General features: G+C 32.4%; 1 long non-coding RNA gene across 1 annotated transcript; it reads left to right on the top strand.

Annotated features, from left to right (window-relative positions):
• The first annotated feature begins 10,822 nt into the window (after window positions 1-10,822).
• Window positions 10,823-15,332, top strand: LOC143077980 (uncharacterized). The gene is made up of 4 exons (XR_012978976.1): window positions 10,823-10,921; window positions 11,791-11,849; window positions 12,706-12,855; window positions 15,241-15,332. It is a non-coding gene; the product is annotated as an uncharacterized LOC143077980 (long non-coding RNA).
• Window positions 15,333-19,186: the final 3,854 nt, after the last annotated feature.

The following is a 19,186-nucleotide window of genomic DNA, read 5'->3' as shown; positions in this document are numbered from 1 at the left end:
TTTGATAACTAATTATAAAACCATGTGAATAAACACTGCGAAGAAAATAACACACAAAGGATCGAGTAATTTCGGAAAGGGTCATGTTTGGCCCCGATTATAAATTTAAATGTAACAAGATGAAAAATATTTTAAGTTGACTTTAAGACATGTAAGAAAGTTAAAACAATTTTTGCCGAAGTTTTATTCTAAATCGTTGATTTTTACATCCAAAATAGGTGAAGATAAATCGGCCGGATTTCAACCAAATTTAGGACCAGGAAACATAGAGAGCAGGCGTCGACAAACTAAATATTCAAGTTAGACATTTAAAATGCCTTTACAAATATCATTTCAAAAGATCTTTGTTGTCGACGTATACGCTCTCTGTTTACTGTCCAAAAGTCGATGAAAATCTACCCATTAAGTACTATTAGTGACGGCATAAATAAAACGCAGGAACGTTAATTTCCAACAAAAGCGCTTATTTCCTATCTAGTCACTGTATTAGCTATGATTCATTGGGATTTTGGTCAATAAGTCCTAATTTGAAATTTAAGCAAAAAAGGGGGCCATTTTAGGACCTTACCAAACCTACTCCTCTAAAGCGTCTGAACCACTTTTATGGAAATACTTCACCACGAACGCTCAAAATCCAAGAATTTGAAAGCTTGGAAATCAGTACACAAGAAAACTATGAGAAGAAACATAAACTTTGCGGTTTATTCCCTTATCTTGACCGATTTTTTTTTATGTCGGTGCTTTTTAGGTGCTTTACATATCAATCTTATGATCTTGTTTCCTGCACATTGTGGTTTTGACGACACTGTTATCAAAATGATAGAAATATGATAAAATAATTTAAATGACATCAAGCATGAAAAAATGCACAATTACATAACAAAACGTGTTGAATTACATTTTATAGTTTTATGTCTTTATTCATGTTCCTTAAACAAATATGAAGTATTGTTAATAGAATTGAAAACAACACTTTACAAATCTATGCATCTGAAACGGTATTCAGAAATAGCACAAAAAGAATTAAATGCCGGTGTCGCATTTTACACCGCGCAGATAGTTCTTACACTTGGTTTTAGAAAAATCAAATACCTGTATAAAGATAAAGATATGTGGTATGATTGCCATTGAGACAACTATCAACCAAAGTTTAAAAACAGTTAACAATTATAGGCAACCGTTCAGCTTTTAACATTAATATAAAACCAAAACGTAAAGTCGGTTAAAAAAGCCCCGACATGAAAAATTATGAAACAATTCAATTGAGAAAACCAAAAAAATACGAAAAACGTACAGGACAGAAGAAAACAAACAACAACCACTAGATTGCACATACTCATACATAATGTAAAAGGAGGGGTAAACATGTTTGTGAGCGGTCAAGTCCTTATGTTAAAACCATTTTTAATAGTAAACTTGTTTCAGAAAGTATTGAATTGAATAATGTTGACTAAAATCCGATTTTTTTTAATCAACTGAATACAATGCAATTAGATTCGTGAAAAGATGTATGAATTAAAGCGATTGATTTTTTTTCTAAATCGACTATGGTGGCAAATAGAAATCAATGGAATCTCATCAACTTTAAAAGGAGTTAGAAAGCATGCGTCGACAGAGTAGCCGACTCCTGCTATGCATGTATGCATCACTCATCTTAGGAATTCACACTCATCCAAAATGTTGAAATCCGGGACTTTGAAACAATCGGTACAATTACAGATCAAACGACTATGCTATGTATCTAAAGATCTAAGCACAACAAAAACATGTCGCTAGTGAAAACGCGCGTCTGGTAAATCAAATTATAAGTCTGGTACCTTTGATAACTAATTATAAAACCATGTGAATAAACACTGCGCAGAAAATAACACATAAAGGATCGAGTAAGTTCGGAAAGGGTCATATTCGGCCCCGATTATAAATTTCAATGTAACAAGATGAAAAATATTTTAAGTTGACTTTAAGACATGTAAGAAAGTTAAAACTATTTTTGCCAAAGTTTTATTCTAAATCGTTGATTTTTACATCCAAAATAGGTGAAGATAAATCGGCCGGATTTCAACCAAAAGGACCAGGAAACATAGAGAGCAGGCGTCGACAAACTAAATATTCAAGTTAGACATTTAAAATGCCTTTACAAATATCATTTCAAAAGATCTTTGTTGTCGACGTATACGCTCTCTGTTTCCTGTCCAAAAGTCGATGAAAATCTACCCATTAAGTACTATAAGTGACGGCATAAATAAAACGCAGGAACGTTAATTTCCAACAAAAGCGCTTATTTCTTATCTATTCACTGTATTAGCTATGATTCATTGGGATTTTGGTCAATAAGTCCTAATTTGAAATTTAAGCAAAAAAGGGGGCCATTTTAGGACCTTACCAAACCTACTCCTCTAAAGCGTCTGAACCACTTTTATGGAAATACTTCACCACGAACGCTCAAAATCCAAGAATTTGAAAGCTTGGAAATCAGTACACAAGAAAACTATGAGAAGAAACATAAACTTTGCGGTTTATTCCCTTATCTTGACCGATTTTTTTTTATGTCGGTGCTTTTTAGGTGCTTTACATATCAATCTTATGATCTTGTTTCCTGCACATTGTGGTTTTGACGACATTGTTATCAAAATGATAGAAATATGAAAAAATAATTTAAATGACATCAAGCATGAAAATATGCACGATTACATAACAAAACGTGTTGAATTACATTTTAAAGTTTTATGTCATTATTCATGTTCCTTAAACAAATATGAAGTATTGTTAAGAGAATTGAAAACAACACTTTACAAATCTATGCATCTGAAACGGTATTCAGAAATAACACAAAAAGAATTAAATGCCGGTGTCGCATTTTACACCGCGCAGATAGTTCTTACACTTGGTTTTAGAAAAATCAAATACCTGTATAAAGATAAAGATATGTGGTATGATTGACATTGAGACAACTATCAACCAAAGTTTAAAAGCAGTTAACCATTATTGGCAACCGTTCGGCTTTTTACGTTAATAAAAAACCAAAACGTAAAGTCGGCTAAAAAAGCCCCGACATGAAAAATTATGAAATAATTCAATTGAGAAAACCAAAAAAATACGAAAAACGTACAGGACAGAAGAAAACCAACAACAACCACTAGATTGCACATACTCATACATAATGTAAAAGGAGGGGTAAACATGTTTGTGAGTGGTCAAGTCCTTATGTTGAAACCATTTTTAAAGGGGCACTAGCTACGAGATATATAAAAAATCTAAAGTTTGATTTTTTTCTGTTCAATCAAAAATGAAAGTGAAATAGTGAAATAACAATTCGCTTTTTGCAGCCAAAAAGGTTCAATTTTGTCAAATTACGCTAAGAAATATTGATAATTAGCTATTCACTTGCAAGTGAATGAGTCGACCTCTTTAAATCCGTATTCATGTGAACTTCAATTTAACCCCTAACTAGAAATTGACAACGCATGAATTGTACGTGTACTGGTTATTTAAAGAAAAAGAATGCCAACAATGAAAGTGAAACTACGGTAAATCATTTGATTAATAATTCGATGCACATAAAATCATTCTTATACGGTTAAAACAATGAGAAACATATATTTTTAATCTATAAAATAAAATCAAACAGACCTATAAAAATCCCAATTGCACGTGTTGGTTTAATCTTTTCATATCTTTATTTATGTTTACATCGCTTATATGGTCATCTGAGGTCAAATCGATAGTTAATTAGATGGCGTCTGGATTAAAATACACACGAAACGAACCTTCATATTATCTACCCCATGTTCTGTAAACTGTTTGTTTTAGACTTTTGATAGTTTGAATAAATGTCTTACATTGTTATAAATCAAATATGAGAATTCGAGTCAAATCGGTGACCATGAATTTGACAGCTAGTGCCCCTTTAATCGAAAACTTGTTTGAGAAAGTTTGAATTGAATACTGTTGACTAAAAATCCGATTTTTGTAATCAACTGAATACAATGCAATTAGATTCGTGAAAAGATGTATGAATTAAGGCGATTGATTTTTTTTCTAAATCGACTAAGGTAGCAAATAGAAATCAATGGAATCTCATCAACTCCAAAAGGAGCTAGAAAGCATGCGTCGACAGAGTAGCCTACTCCTGCTATGCATGCATGCATCACTCGTCTTAGGAATTCACACTCATCCAAAATGTTGAAATCCGGGAATTTGAAACAATCGGTACAATTACAGATCAGACGACTATGCTATGTATCTAAAGATCTAAGCACAACAAAAACATGTCGCTAGTGAAAACGCGCGTCTGGTAAATCAAATCATAAGCCTGGTACCTTTGATAAATTATTATAAAACCATGTGAATAAATACTTCGCAGAAATAACACATACAGCCCGTAACAGAGAAGTGATCGAATTGATGTTTCTTCACCGTCAAAATTAGCTACGTTATCGACAAACTTAATTGAGTAGTGACCGAACTATTGGCACTTTAACGTTAAAAAGATTGACAATGCTGACAAACTTTCATGTGTCGATAATCAAGTTTAATACCGATAATATGAAAATAATTCTAATAATATGAAACAAAATATGTCCATGCACCATTTCGATTGGGCGAAAAGTAGTAATTTCTTCAAAGTCAGAACAGAAAAAAAAAGATTTATGGAAGGACGTCTTGATAGTATTATTTCCTTTACAATTTTACCCAAAACTAAAAGAAATATACTGGTAAACAATTAAAAAGGTGTTTGATAGGAATGAAGTCCTTTATTTTTTCGGACTACAATGTGTACCGTATGTGTGATGGATTTGAATTCAATCAATAACTTTGAAATGTTTTCTCATATGTATAGACAAAAGGGAGGACTGGTATTTGTACTTCTGTTAGAATATGTCTTCGTCCGATTCACATGCCAAACTTTTTTCTAGTACAGTTTAAACGGGAAAGTTTTGTTGAGAATTTTTTTTAATATGACAAAATAACGAGCAAAACTATTTCTTGCAATGGCACACACAGAGAATATTTTTTTTAGTAAAAATCAGTAAACAAAAATTTCTCAAAAATATACCATGGCCAGGACCTGACAGTTTTTAGCAGTGTACAAATGAAAATCGTCCGGAAAACTGCGCTTGCTGTCATTTTGAAGGATCATGCAACATTTCACCTATTACCCATAAACAACATAGGTTCTCAATTACTAAAAAAAGTTCTAAAAGATAATTTCAAATCAGAGGAAACATATTAACTTCCTTATATCCAGTCGAATTTGTCTATAGGTTACACAAAGCTGGTTCTTAAAACGTTTGTATCAGGGAAAACATTTTTCTTTGACTTTTAAAACATGTAGGGAAAACGGATTTCCTAACCATTCACATATAATATTTCGTATTTCTGATTTTTTGTTCGATAACGTAAATTATACGACTTTTTTTTATGACTACGTGAACTTGTGCCATTTATTTTTGCTGGTCTTTAGGAAGACAATTTACAATTGTGCAGTGAACGGAGGGAGGCACTTATACATAACCTTATAATTCTGTTTGGAAACAAAAATATATTCCCAATATATAAATAAAAATGTATGAATATACATGTATTATATGTCGTGTACATGATTGTATTTTGTAGATATAACTACCGTACATAAAAAGTATCATGGATTTCGAGGCTTTCATATTCAAGGTTTTGAAATCTACCCTTGTTGAAAACCTGCGGAGACCTCTACAGTTCCTTAAAACATCAATTATTTTTTGTAAATTGAGTGCCGTCTCCCTGAACATGCTAACACTTAAGTCATATCTTTTCATTTTCATATTTTTTTTCCCTGTTTGTCTCTTGTCTTGATTGTTGGAACGATTAGTGGTATCTAACAATATTTATGAAAACTTTCTGAGAATTATAATGAATATTTCTTCTCTGTCAGATATGGATCATTACCAATGATAAAATGAAATGCCGCGTACATCACATCTTATAGAGGTTTAAATTTCAAATATTCGTCAATAACTTTAAGATATAGAGCAATTTTGTCTTCAACATTTCAAATGTTAAAGGGTACATTTGCATTTTTACTTCGATTTGAAGGAAATTTATTTCAGTTTTTTCTTTGACAAAGTACAAGCATGTCGGTATTGCAACAATGTATGATTGACATAATCCCGGGGACGTAATAAACAGATAGGTATGAAAAAGAAAAGATATGGGGTATTCTGTATCAGACGAAAGAAAAACTATTACAGTGTTGAATCCCATAAATATTCACAGTGCAAGCAGTGCAAATCGATGAGGTCATAAACATTCAATTCGGATTTGAATTTAATTTACCGAAACATTTCCGTACATTAAATCTTAGGACGGTCAGAACATTTTAAGGACGCAACAGATCGAAGTACAATTTTAAGTAGTACATAGATGTGCAATAATTCAGCTTGCTGTACAGGTTCATGAAGTTCTAAATTTTGAATGTTGATTTCTTTAAAAAATACCAGTTTTTTACAATAAAAAATCTCAAAATGTCCGTTAACAATGAAAAAGTTTGACCATGAAAAATCACATATCTAAGAAAAGCAGTCGTTTAATTGATTATAAGAAAGTTTCAGTATATCATGTCAAATTTCTTTAATTTGAGAGTTTTCCTTTAGTTACAAATGTAGCTCCATGTCTGATGGTGAAATAACAAAGAACGTCTCAAAAAGTGGTGAATTAGTTTCCATAAATGACAGATGAATCGGGCCAAGCTTAATAACTTACAGTAAACAGACTACTGTAACATTGACGCACTCGTCGAACTGTTTAAAAGATTTGTGTTTATGAAAAATTTATATACAACTTCATTTATAAATTAATCTGAATTTCATAGCACGTCGTCACAATAATGAAAGTTATAAAAAAAAATCTATAACCAGCAGATCTATACTTCTATAAAGAAAGTATTCTTGTACAAAAGGGTATTTATTATAAAATGGTCCTAACTATCATGACTATGGAATAGATCATAGTTTACCACAGAAATCTTAAACGGAAGTTTCGACAATTTTAAACAGAAGAGATTTGAAAATAAATTTAACTTTAAAAAAGCACTGAAATAATTTTAATACCTCGATGGTGTAAAGAATAAACCAACAATCTTAATCATGTTAATCTTTAAAAGTGTCTTCATTGCACTAACCGACGAGTTCATGTTTACAGTAGAAACAGTGGATGTGACTCCAATAAATTCATTATCATTGTAGTCATGAATATTTATCGCTTATATTAAATTGATAAAGATTTTATCGAGGTCACACCAACTGCTTCTACAGCTAAGATCAGTTACATGTAACACAAGCATTAGCCTTTCAAAAAGGGCTAGTCGACTCTTAGCTGATGAAAATGGAAAGTGCTCTCGCTTTGTAGATTAATTCATTTACTAGAACAGCCACGTGCATCAATCAACAAATTTTACCACACACGTGAGATCACACGTTATGAAGTAGTATATATCGTTTAACTTTGTTGTTTGCGAAACTCCAGAAGATTCGACTATTTATGGATAAAAGTTACCTGTGTACCAATATCATGAATATGCATTTTTAATGACCAGGCAAAATCTAATTGCTAAAATAGAGAGGACAAATCCGATACTCTACGGGATTGAAGGACATTTACTAGGTTTAGATTGTCCTAACCAATCAATAAACTTTGATTATTCACGTCTCGTAATATCTTCCAATCAGGTAGCAAGAAAAATTTACGCACTAACTGTCCATCGTTCAGGAGTCGATAATGATCTCGTCGATTCGCACGACGAAGTCATTGTTGATGACAGAACACACATTCTAGATTATGTATTTTTGTTTCCGTCAGTTCGAAAGTATTTGATCATTTCAACTCCTTTGTATTTCATAATATGTGTCATGAACAAAGACATATGTTCGATTGAATAATGATTTCCTCGTAACAAATGATAGAAATTTCGGAGATCCCGTATTTGATCCTTTACCGTTAAAATGAAAATGCCAATGACAGAGGTAGATTATAAAAAATGTTTTACTGTGTTAAAAAAACTTCTACTTAAACAATGAAAACTTACACGTTGGACATGAAATATTTTGTCGATGAAGAAAATTAAATTATGTCACTTCTGTAATAATTTTGCCGATAACGTAACTAATTCTGACGGTAAAGAAACGCGAATTCGATCACTACTCTGTTACGGGCTGTAAAGGATCGAGTAAGTTCGGAAAGGGTCATATTTGGCCCCGATTATAAATTTCAATATAACAAGATGAAAAATATTTTAAGTTGACTTTAAGACATGTGAGAAAGTTAAAACTATTTTTGCCAAAGTTTTATTCTAAAGCGTTGATTTTTACATCCAAAATAGGTGAAGATAAATCGGCCGGATTTCAACCAAATTTAGGACCAGAAAACATAGAGAGCAGGCGTCGGCAAACTAAATATTCAAGTTAGACATTTAAAATGTCTTTACAAATATTATTACAAAAGATCTTTGTTGTTGACGTATACGCTCTCTGTTTCCTGTCCATAGTCGATGAAAATCTACCCATTAAATACTATTTTTGACGGCATAAATAAAACGCAGGAACGTTGATTTCCAACAAAAGCGCTTATTTCCTATCTAGTCACTGTATTGGGTTTTTGGTCAATATGTTCTTATTTGAAATTGAAGCGAAAAAGGGGACCATTTTAGGACCTTACCAAACCTACTCCTCTAAAGCGTCTGAACCACTTTTATGGAAATACTTCACCACGAACGCTCAAAATCCAAGAATTTGAAAGCTTGGAAATCAGTACACAAGAAAACTATGAGAAGAAACATAAACTTTGCGGTTTATTCACTTACCTTGTTCGATTTTTTTTTATGTCGGTGCTTTTTAGGTGCTTTACATATAAATCTTATGATCTTGTTTCCTGCACATTGTGGTTTTGACGACATTGTTATCAAAATGATAGAAATATGAAAAAATAATTTAAATGACATCAAGCATGAAAAAATGCACGATTACATAACAAAACGTGTTGAATTACATTTTAAAGTTTTATGTCATTATTCATGTTCCTTAAAAAAAATATGAAGTATTGTTAAGAGAATTGAAAAAAACACTTTATAAATATATGCATCGGAAACGGTATTCAGAAATTGCACAAAAAGAATTAAATGCCGGTGTCGCATTTTACACCGCGCAGATAGTTCTTACACTTGGTTTTAGAAAAATCAAATACCTGTATAAAGATAAAGATATGTGGTATGATTGCCATTGAGACAACTATCAACCAAAGTTTAAAAGCAGTTAACAATTATAGGCAACCGTTCTGCTTTTTACGTTAATAAAAAACCAAAACGTAAAGTCGGCTAAAAAAAGCCCCGACATGAAAAATTATGAAACAATTCAATTGAGAAAAAGCAAAAAATACGAAAAACGTACAGGACAGAAGAAAACCAACAACAACCACTAGATTGCACATACTCATACATAATGTAAAAGGAGGGGTAAACATGTTTGTGAGCGGTCAAGTCCTTATGTTAAAACCATTTTTAATAGCAAACTTGTTTCAGAAAGTATTGAATTGAATAATGTTGACTAAAATCCGATTTTTTTTAATCAACTGAATACAATGCAATTAGATTCGTGAAAAGATGTATGAATTAAGGCGATTGATTTTTTTTCTAAATCGACTATGGTAGCAAATAGAAATCAATGGAATCTCATCAACTCCAAAAGGAGCTAGAAAGCATGCGTCGACAGAGTAGCCTACTCCTGTTATGCATGTATGCATCACTCGTCTTAGGAATTCACACTCATCAAAAATGTTGAAATCCGGGCATTTGAAACAATCGGTACAATTACAGATCAGACGACTATGCTATGTATCTAAAGATCTAAGCACAACAAAAACATGTCGCTAGTGAAAACGCGCGTCTGGTAAATCAAATCATAAACCTAGTACCTTTGATAACTAATTATAAAACCATGTGAATAAACACTGCGCAGAAAATAACACATAAAGGATCGAGTAAGTTCCGAAAGGGTCATATTTGGCCCCGATTATAAATTTCAATGTAACAAGATGAAAAATATTTTAAGTTGACTTTAAGACATGTAAGAAAGTTAAAACTATTTTTGCCCAAGTTTTATTCTAAAGCGTTGATTTTTACATCCAAAACAGGTGAAGATAAATCGGCCGGATTTCAACCAAATTTAGGACCAGAAAACATAGAGAGCAGGCGTCGACAAACTAAATATTCAAGATAGACATTTAAAATGTCTTTACAAATATTATTTCAAAAGATCTTTGTTGTTGACGTATCGCTCTCTGTTTCCTGTCCAAAAGTCGATGAAAATCTACCCATTAAATACTATTAGTGACGGCATAAATAAAACGCAGGAACGTTAATTTCCAACAAAAGCGCTTATTTCCTATCTAGTCACTGTATTAGCTATGATTCATTGGGATTTTGGTCAATAAGTCCTAATTTGAAATTTAAGCAAAAAAGGGGGCCATTTTAGGACCTTACCAAACCTACTCCTCTAAAGCGTCTGAACCACTTTTATGGAAATACTTCACCACGAACGCTCAAAATCCAAGAATTTGAAAGCTTGGAAATCAGTACACAAGAAAACTATGAGAAGAAACATAAACTTTGCGGTTTATTCCCTTATCTTGACCGATTTTTTTTTTTATGTCGGTGCTTTTAAGGTGCTTTACATATCAATCTTATGATCTTGTTTGCTGCACATTGTGGTTTTGACGACCTTGTTATCAAAATGATAAAATATGAAAAATTAATTTAAATGACATCAAGCATGAAAATATGGCACGATTACATAACAAAACGCTATATATTCAGCATATGATGTTACTATATAAACAGCAAACACTCCGATTAAGATTGTCACTACATTCAACAGAATATTGTCAGCAACTTAAGGTAAGTCGTATATAATGCCTTACGTTTTAGTAGCTCCTAACTTTAAGTGTGTCTGGCTGCGTGTGACTTATTATCGTTTCAATATTCCTGTTTATAAAATGTTTTCGTTCCATACTGCATGTAAAATGTAGGTTTTCGAATGATAAAGCCGATTTTTTTATCATTTTAATTATCGAAACTGCATTTTCATTTTTACGCAGACTTTTCCTTACTATGTACTAATCTAACATTAGACAATGGACATGACCAATGGCTTACGAATTTGGTGCTGTGTTATGGTTCGATAAATAAGCTCATCATAGATACCAGGATTGAAATTTTATATTTACGCCAGACGCGCGTTTCGTCTACAAAAGAAACATCAGTGACGCTCGAATCAAAAAATGTTAAAAGGCCAAATAAAGACGAAGTTGAAGAGCATTGAGGACCAACAATTTCTGAAAGTTATGCCAAATAAAAGTCAACTGTCAATCCGATATTGCGTGATCCCCTTTCATTTAATATAACTATATTATATATTCTATATGATTATCAAGACAGGTATAACTAGTGAAATAGTCGTGACTCTTCCGGAGGACATGCCCCAATCATTTTTGGTGGGATTCGTTTTTTTCAGTTTAATTTCTATGTAGCGTTTTATGAGCTTTAGTTGACATTCAGTCATCTCCTGTTTTTGCCATGTTGTTGTCATTTTTCTCGACTTGTGAGTTTCGGATGTTCATTTTGTATCTTCTACATCTTTATATTTTCGATTTTCGATACTATCCTGTTGTCACTATGTTTGGCGTTGATATGATTCTGAGAAGTTTTTCTGATTGCAGTTTGTCCAACGATTATCGGTATTTAACTTTGTTATTTACCTCTTTTAGAAATAAGAAGATGAAATTGGTAATTGTGGTTACAACTTTACTCCTCATCATGGCATTCGGTAAGCATCTCATTAATGATAATGTTTATAAAACAGGAAATCATATGATACATTATTATTTGAATGGGATCGTTACTAGTTAAAAGCATACACAACAATTTTGTACTAACATACACATAATTTCAAACACCAAAAAAAACATTTTTTTTCTTTTTAGTTTTATCAAAAATAAATGTCACAAATGCTGAAAAATCAATGACAATTACTAAGAACGGTTATTGAATAGACAATTAAAAAAAACTAAAGCTTGGTTGAGCCATTCCAATTTAACAGGAAATTATCCACGATTGTTCAACTATTCATCTGAGATTTTCAAATGACAAAACACGGTATTAAAAATATAATTCCCCCACCAAAACATACAGTGCTATTATTTTCTGTGAGAAACTGCAGAAATCATTCGGATAAAAATCAAAGTGCAAAATGGCATTATGCGGTGAATCTTTTGAGAATGCTTCATTGAAAAAAAGACAGCAGCAGATATAACACTGGAATAAAAGGACAATTTGTTGAATAGCAAATATATTGTATTAATTAATATACTGATATAAAATTTACCTGACGAAATGGAAAAAAATAACATTCGTAGTGGTGAACAAAACATGGAGCTTATTCTAAAGATAATCCCAAACAGTTAAGTGTTTACTAGTATTACAAACTTAATGGCTCCGATCAACATCAGTTTTCAAAAGTCAATAAAACAACATACACATGTCAAAAGTTGTGTAATATGTGTAATATAAGGTAGACACAAATTTTACCATCAAGTCATATACTTTTTCATCATCGACATGGTCTGAAATATTATCATAAATATTTTTTGAAAATAATCAACTTGTCTTTATTTTCCAACCAGGCATACAGATATCTAGCCAAGCGTCGTGTACGGCTATGTGTGCTAAATTGAACCACGATCGTTGTTATGGCTGTTGTCATGCCAAAGACTGCTTCAGCGGTGGAAATTGCGATAGCTTGACAAAAAGATGCGTTTGTAATGGATGCATGGGTAAGTTAATAATTTTTTTACATTTTAATGTTGTGTTTCTGTTGTGTCGTAGTTATCCTCTTATATTTGATGCGTTTCCCTCAGTTTTAGTTTATAACCCGGATTTTTTTTTCTCAATCGATTTATGAATTTCGAACAGCGGTACTACTGTTGCCTTTATTTACATTACTATTACAGAAGAACACTTTGATGCACGAAAGTTAAAAAGTTGTCGTAGCTACACTTTAACATCGACTAACAACAAGAAGGCATTTTGCCGTGCAGATACAACTACAGATAAAGCGCCAAAAATATACCGTTCTTTAAAAAACGTTCTTTTTAGACGACATTTTCCCGCAGTTTTCCGAAACGCGGGAAATAAATTTATATTTACATAAGAGCATGTAGTCGATATCACTTCTGGTGGACTGTTACTCCCCTTGGGTTACATTAGCTACAGTTCTGATAATATTTTTAAGTTCTCAGTTGAAATAGTTAGAAACCATCGAAAAACAAAGGTCAATCTCACCTAAGGCAAAGTTCACTTATATAAATTGGCTACTAGTATTTGTTTTGAGTTTTTTAAAGTCATATTTCTCGTAATGTTTCTATCAAGTTATACGTCCCTTACTCTCAAATGTTAAAGTTTGAGCTTTCCCAATAAATGTTAATCTCTGAAACGCGTTGAAAGCACCAAATGTATAAAGTCTTATTCTTATTTTGCTTTCAATTGGTAGATATCTATGTTGTTGGACTGTTACTATCCGAAGGTATCATTGCATAAGTCAGTGCTTCGGTACTAACAGTTACATCTTTATTCCCCACTGTATGCGACGAGGCATAAAGTGTAACCCTTCACCGTCCGTGTTTTATTTTTTGTTTGTTTGGAGCTTGAACAGTAGCATTTTTCTTTTTGTAATTTTCCAAAAATTGGCATTTGATGAATCATTGAAAAAATACGGTTCCAACTTCCCTTCACAAATTTGCCCTTAAAGGAATTTGGCTATTCTATCTAGGTTGGTAATGGCATATAGCGCTTAACGTTTCCTTGTTCTTTATAATTCTAGCTTTCTAATGTTTTGGTTTAAACTTTCAAGAAAATATAGTTACATGTATTTTTTACACTTTTATCTCTTATAATTGATGTTTCCTGCGGTTTTTGTTTGTAACTCGGATCGTTTTTTCTCAACCGATTTAAGACTTGCGACCAGCGGTATACTACTGTTGCATTTATTTAAGAACAATTATTCGTTTGATCATCTTGGTAAAAATTTCAAAATTTTCCATTACCTGGAGCAGACGATTCGTACACCTTATACCCCTCAATTTGAGAATCGACTAAGCTCTCAATCAGTGTATTTATACGTAATCATTAATTATCCGAAGGGATATTCATATAACACATACTTTAAATAATGATGGAAAGAGTTTTTTTTAAATATAAGTCGCAATAGGTTTTCTCTCCATTTCTGAAAACATTTTCAAAATTTTCCTATAATTTTTGCAGACGATTTGCTCACGTAACACCCCTCAATTTGAGAATCGACTAAGCTACCCATCATGCTATTTATTATTAATGATTAATTCCCGATCGGGATAATTGTATTAAAAACATGCTTTAGCCATGGATTAGACCAGTCTGTATCATGGTACATTATGAGACAATCGTTCCCAACCCAGGAGAAAGTGGGGACCCGGGTTTTATTTTGGGGCAGGTCCATTAATTTGTCCCATTCAAATGTATTGATCGTCCAAAGTAGGTTTCCAAGCCCCGAAACCCCCTTTCCCCAAAAATGCCACTGAGGAATGAGTGGGAGTTATGTTGGGGGGAATTGAGAGTGAGGCGGGAACCAGGTGACAAGGGTAGTAAAAAAGGAATAATTTATGCCTCACCAAAAAAAAGGTAAGGGGGTCCCCGGGAGACAATTGGGAATCATCCCATGTTCACCCCTTAATTACAGGAGTCAGTGTATTAAGTCACTTTATTAAAAAAAAATGATTACCTGCAATTACTTAAGTTTCATAGCAAAATATGTGAATTTTAATGTTCCTTGTTACATATACAAATAGAAAACAATTGGCACGAATATTCGATTTTTTTCTTTTAAGTTTGAATAGATTGACATAGGAAGATCGTGATTGGTCAATTTTATCATTGCATTTTGTTCTATTTTAAATATAAAAAGCATGGTTTTGAAGATTACTTTCAACATTACTGATGTTTTCAAAATTTGATATTCATTGACTGTTTGGTGTTATTAGCATTAATATGGGGTGTGTTTTAAAACAAGAATTTTATCACTAGACAGTATTTTCAAATATAATAGATACAAACTCAAAAAGAAAATGAACTATTACATTTATTCCATGTCCTCCTCTAATTGATATTATATCATTTCTTTTCAGGAATGTTGGCAGGAGCTCCAGGAAAACCTATGTAAAAATTCTAATCAATATCGTTAGTTTAAAACGGGTGAATAAACATATCCGTTTAAGGACTTTGGTGTTTTGCTATCATTATTTCTCCATTTGATTTGATTTTTTTTACATCATGTACAAGTACGTTAAATTTGTATGATATTGTATTACATCAGGTTTACGAGACCTTTTGAAGATCCACTTTTAACAAAACTGAGGTTTAGAAGCTAATCAACACAGGAATTAAAAAAAAAAATGTCTGAAAATTATAAAATATTCAGATCAAGAGGCTTTTTGTTAACTAAGTGTAACGACATTGTGGTTATCTCCACAAACAAAATGGGGTGAAAGATACCAAAAAAAACTCATTTAAAAACTAAAAGCGACATGGCGGAAAAAAAACGAACATCAACAAACAAATCTACAAAACACTACATAGAAAACTGCATACAGGACAACAACAACAAAAAATAGTGGGCCTAACTGCTGTAGTTGTGACACTCGTTATGGGACTTTTTGAAAATAAAAATGTTACACAAAAACTGTTTTACCTATGTTGGACTGTCGCTTACTGCATAAATTGAAATTCTGGTTATCGTTGAATGATTTCCATTACTGGGATGACTTTGATACCAATTTCCCAACATTCTATATACAATAAGATTTTCAACTGTTTTTATATCACTTTATCAGTAAGAAATATCAAAGAAATTTCTTAACAAACATCATAAAAGAGGGACGAAATAAAGATACCAGAGGGGCTTTCAAACTCATAGATTGAAAATAATTCATAAGTTACAACGCCAGGGCTAAAAATAAACAGACAAACAAACAAAATATAGTACAGAAGACACAACATAGAAAACTAAAGAATAAGCAACACGAACCCCACCAAAAACTGGGGGTGATCTTAGGTACTCCGGAAGCAAATCCTGCTCCACATGTAACACCAATGTTTTATTATATTAGTTTAAGATGATTGCATTAAATAATGCTTTTCAAAGTATTTGGTGTTAAATAACGAACAGTTGGCTAACGGTTGAAAAAAATAACAGAATTTAAATCATAAGATTTTTGTATTGCATGACCATCTTGAACACATGCAAAGATTTAAACAAATAATGATATCGCTTCTGCTTTTTTCTAGTGGATTATGTCACGAAAGGAGAAAAGTATTGAAGGTGTATGTTATTTATCAATTGTCTGTAATGAAGTTTTAAAAAAGAGAGAAACTAAAAAGATATTGGACACGAATTTTGATGAAACGGTGTATATGTGAAAGATGCTAAGTTCATCACACGCGATTACGGGTGTGTTGAAAATAAGCTAAATATGCTTTTCAAAATATCTTTATGGAGTCAACACTTTTTGTAGGAACCAAATGCAAAATAAACACGTTTAACTATAAACCTCAAAATAGAAAAAAAACCAATGATTTGATAGGAAATAAAAGTAAATCTAAAAAAAGAGACGAATGATTTAAAAGTAAAAATCAAACTAATACTAATTAAAAAAGACCTGAGCAAACAATAACCCCACACAAAATATTTGAGAGGGACATATCCTGTTCCACAAGTAAGTAGGAATTGGTTAAATTCTGATTATTATATGACTATAAATGCTTCATTATCTCATTGGCTAAATGGAGACAACAGTTGTATATTGCTGTTCAATAGTCATAAATCGATTGAGCAAATACAAATACAAATCCGGGTTACATAGTAGAACCGAAAGAAACACATCAACTATAACAGGAACAATGAACTGCAACAAAAATGCCAACATATATAGAAACGGACTTTTATTTGGCTTTTTAAACTTTTGTTTATTCGAGCGTCACTGATCAGTATATTTGGAGACGAAACGTGTGTCTGCAACACATACAATATTCCAATTCTGGTATCGACGATGAGTTTTTTTTTATAACAACTGCCATATCCTGACTTGGTACAGGACATTTTAAGAAAGAAAAAAAATGTTGGGTTGAACCTGGTTTTGTGATTTTTTATGTCTATTAATTCCTCTCGCTTATATGGCACTGTTGAAAATACCACTAAAATGATAATACTACAGGACAGCAATACAGAGCAAACAAACACAAAAACGCTAACCCCAGAAAAATGCATAAATAAATAATAGAATAGTACATTACAACCGCAGAATTACAACGAGAGCACAAAAGCAAATATAATCCTCTTATGAAACATTATATCTACCGCGGCTGAAATCATAGGAGATTGTTATAAGATGTGCATCATTACAAATAAATAGATGTTACATATCTTTATTTGCCACTATACGTCAGACTGCGTGCGATTGACTGACCGTTTACCGGAAGCCATGCTAGAATATTATATGTATATATCATCTATAGGTTGTGCTATTCTTAAACAGCAATCTTAATCTGAAAGAAGCTTTCACGTTCACGACTCAATCATTACTAATCTTAGCACTTAAATATGAACATTTAAAATTTTAAATTATGAGATTTGAACGACGGCAAAGTACTGTTCCTTTCATTAATCGACAAACGCGAAAAACAGATGTTATGATTAAATTATATGATGTATGTAACGTCGTTTGACATACTAACTCATTTAGATAAATATAACAAACAAATTTTACATGTAACTTTGATGATTGCATATTCTAATTGACCTGCTGACGACACCCCTTCCTTGTGGTTAAAGGGATATGAATAACAATGAGGCGTCTGTTGGCTGTGTGGGATGCATAAATTATCAACAGCCGTGTCCAGTCGGAATAGGGACGTTTAGTTATATACCTCGTGTTGTAATGATCGTGCCACCCATCTGTGCTTTACAGAACACTCGGAACAACTCTTTGCGAATTTCCTTTTTTTATGTCAAGTTTCTAATTCTTTAAAAGTAACACATGATCTACCTGTTTATAGCATTTTCAATATTCATCAGCTGATATGGTCTACCTGAGGCTCTGTTGTATCCTTTATACCAAGTTCGATGAGATAGATGCGTCAATATAGTAACCATCTTTTGAATTATTTAGTGGGGGGGACATCATCTTTATAGTGGAAAGTGAAGTTAAAGGATACTACTAACGTCTTTTCTATCTACCTTAGAAGTTCCTGCGTGACGTCAGCCACATATAAAGAAAGAAACACGTCGTTTTTTTTTTTAAATAGTCCAAAATTCATCACATGTATATTAACCATGTATTACTATTGTTGCCTTTATTTATGAATCAAGAAATTAAGCATCTTCATTTTTTGTTTAATTGGAGTGATTTTCAACAAAGTCCGATTTATCCCTCCATAAGAAAAGCTATTTGTATCTACGTTGTCCATTCTTGTTTATGAAACAAACCAACTATTTTTGTCTTTTAGTTCAAATATGGAAAACTTGTGTAAAGTGTCGAAAAGTCAAATGAATCAAGAGTCTTATATTTTATTTACTCTAAACGACCTTTGAAATTTTTAAGTATCTACATCTGATTCATAATACCTCTAGAATATGTAGTTAACAATAACTTCAAATCCCCGCTGTGATTGATGATATAATGAGAAAGATTTCGTGGAGTACTTAGAAAACCCAGCAAAATAATTGTTCTTTGGTTGAAATTCCAAATGAATGGGGAACAAGCACAGGTATACAAAGAAGTTTTAAACTTGAAGTCGTCAATATTGAGACCCTGCAACACGTGTTTGGAATTGCAAATTTTAGTTACAATTGGTTTGGTATAGAAACCATAAGAACAGACCATAAAATAGGCAGGTATTTTCGAATGAAGTTATTTATGATAAAGGATATTGCCCAAGTTAAAAGCATCTAGACCTTTATTGGCAAAGGAAAGTTTTAAAAAAATCTTCTCCTCATCTTTTCTAATGCCTGCGATGGCAATATCCAATAAGATAGCTGTAAGTTTGTATTTGTTTGAATGGGGGGGGGGGGGGTTG

Source organism: Mytilus galloprovincialis, chromosome 6, assembly GCF_965363235.1.
Source record: "Mytilus galloprovincialis chromosome 6, xbMytGall1.hap1.1, whole genome shotgun sequence".
NCBI classification, from domain to species: domain Eukaryota; kingdom Metazoa; phylum Mollusca; class Bivalvia; order Mytilida; family Mytilidae; genus Mytilus; species Mytilus galloprovincialis.
Note: the sequence above shows the minus strand (reverse complement) of the source record. Positions and strands in the feature narration are given on the sequence as shown.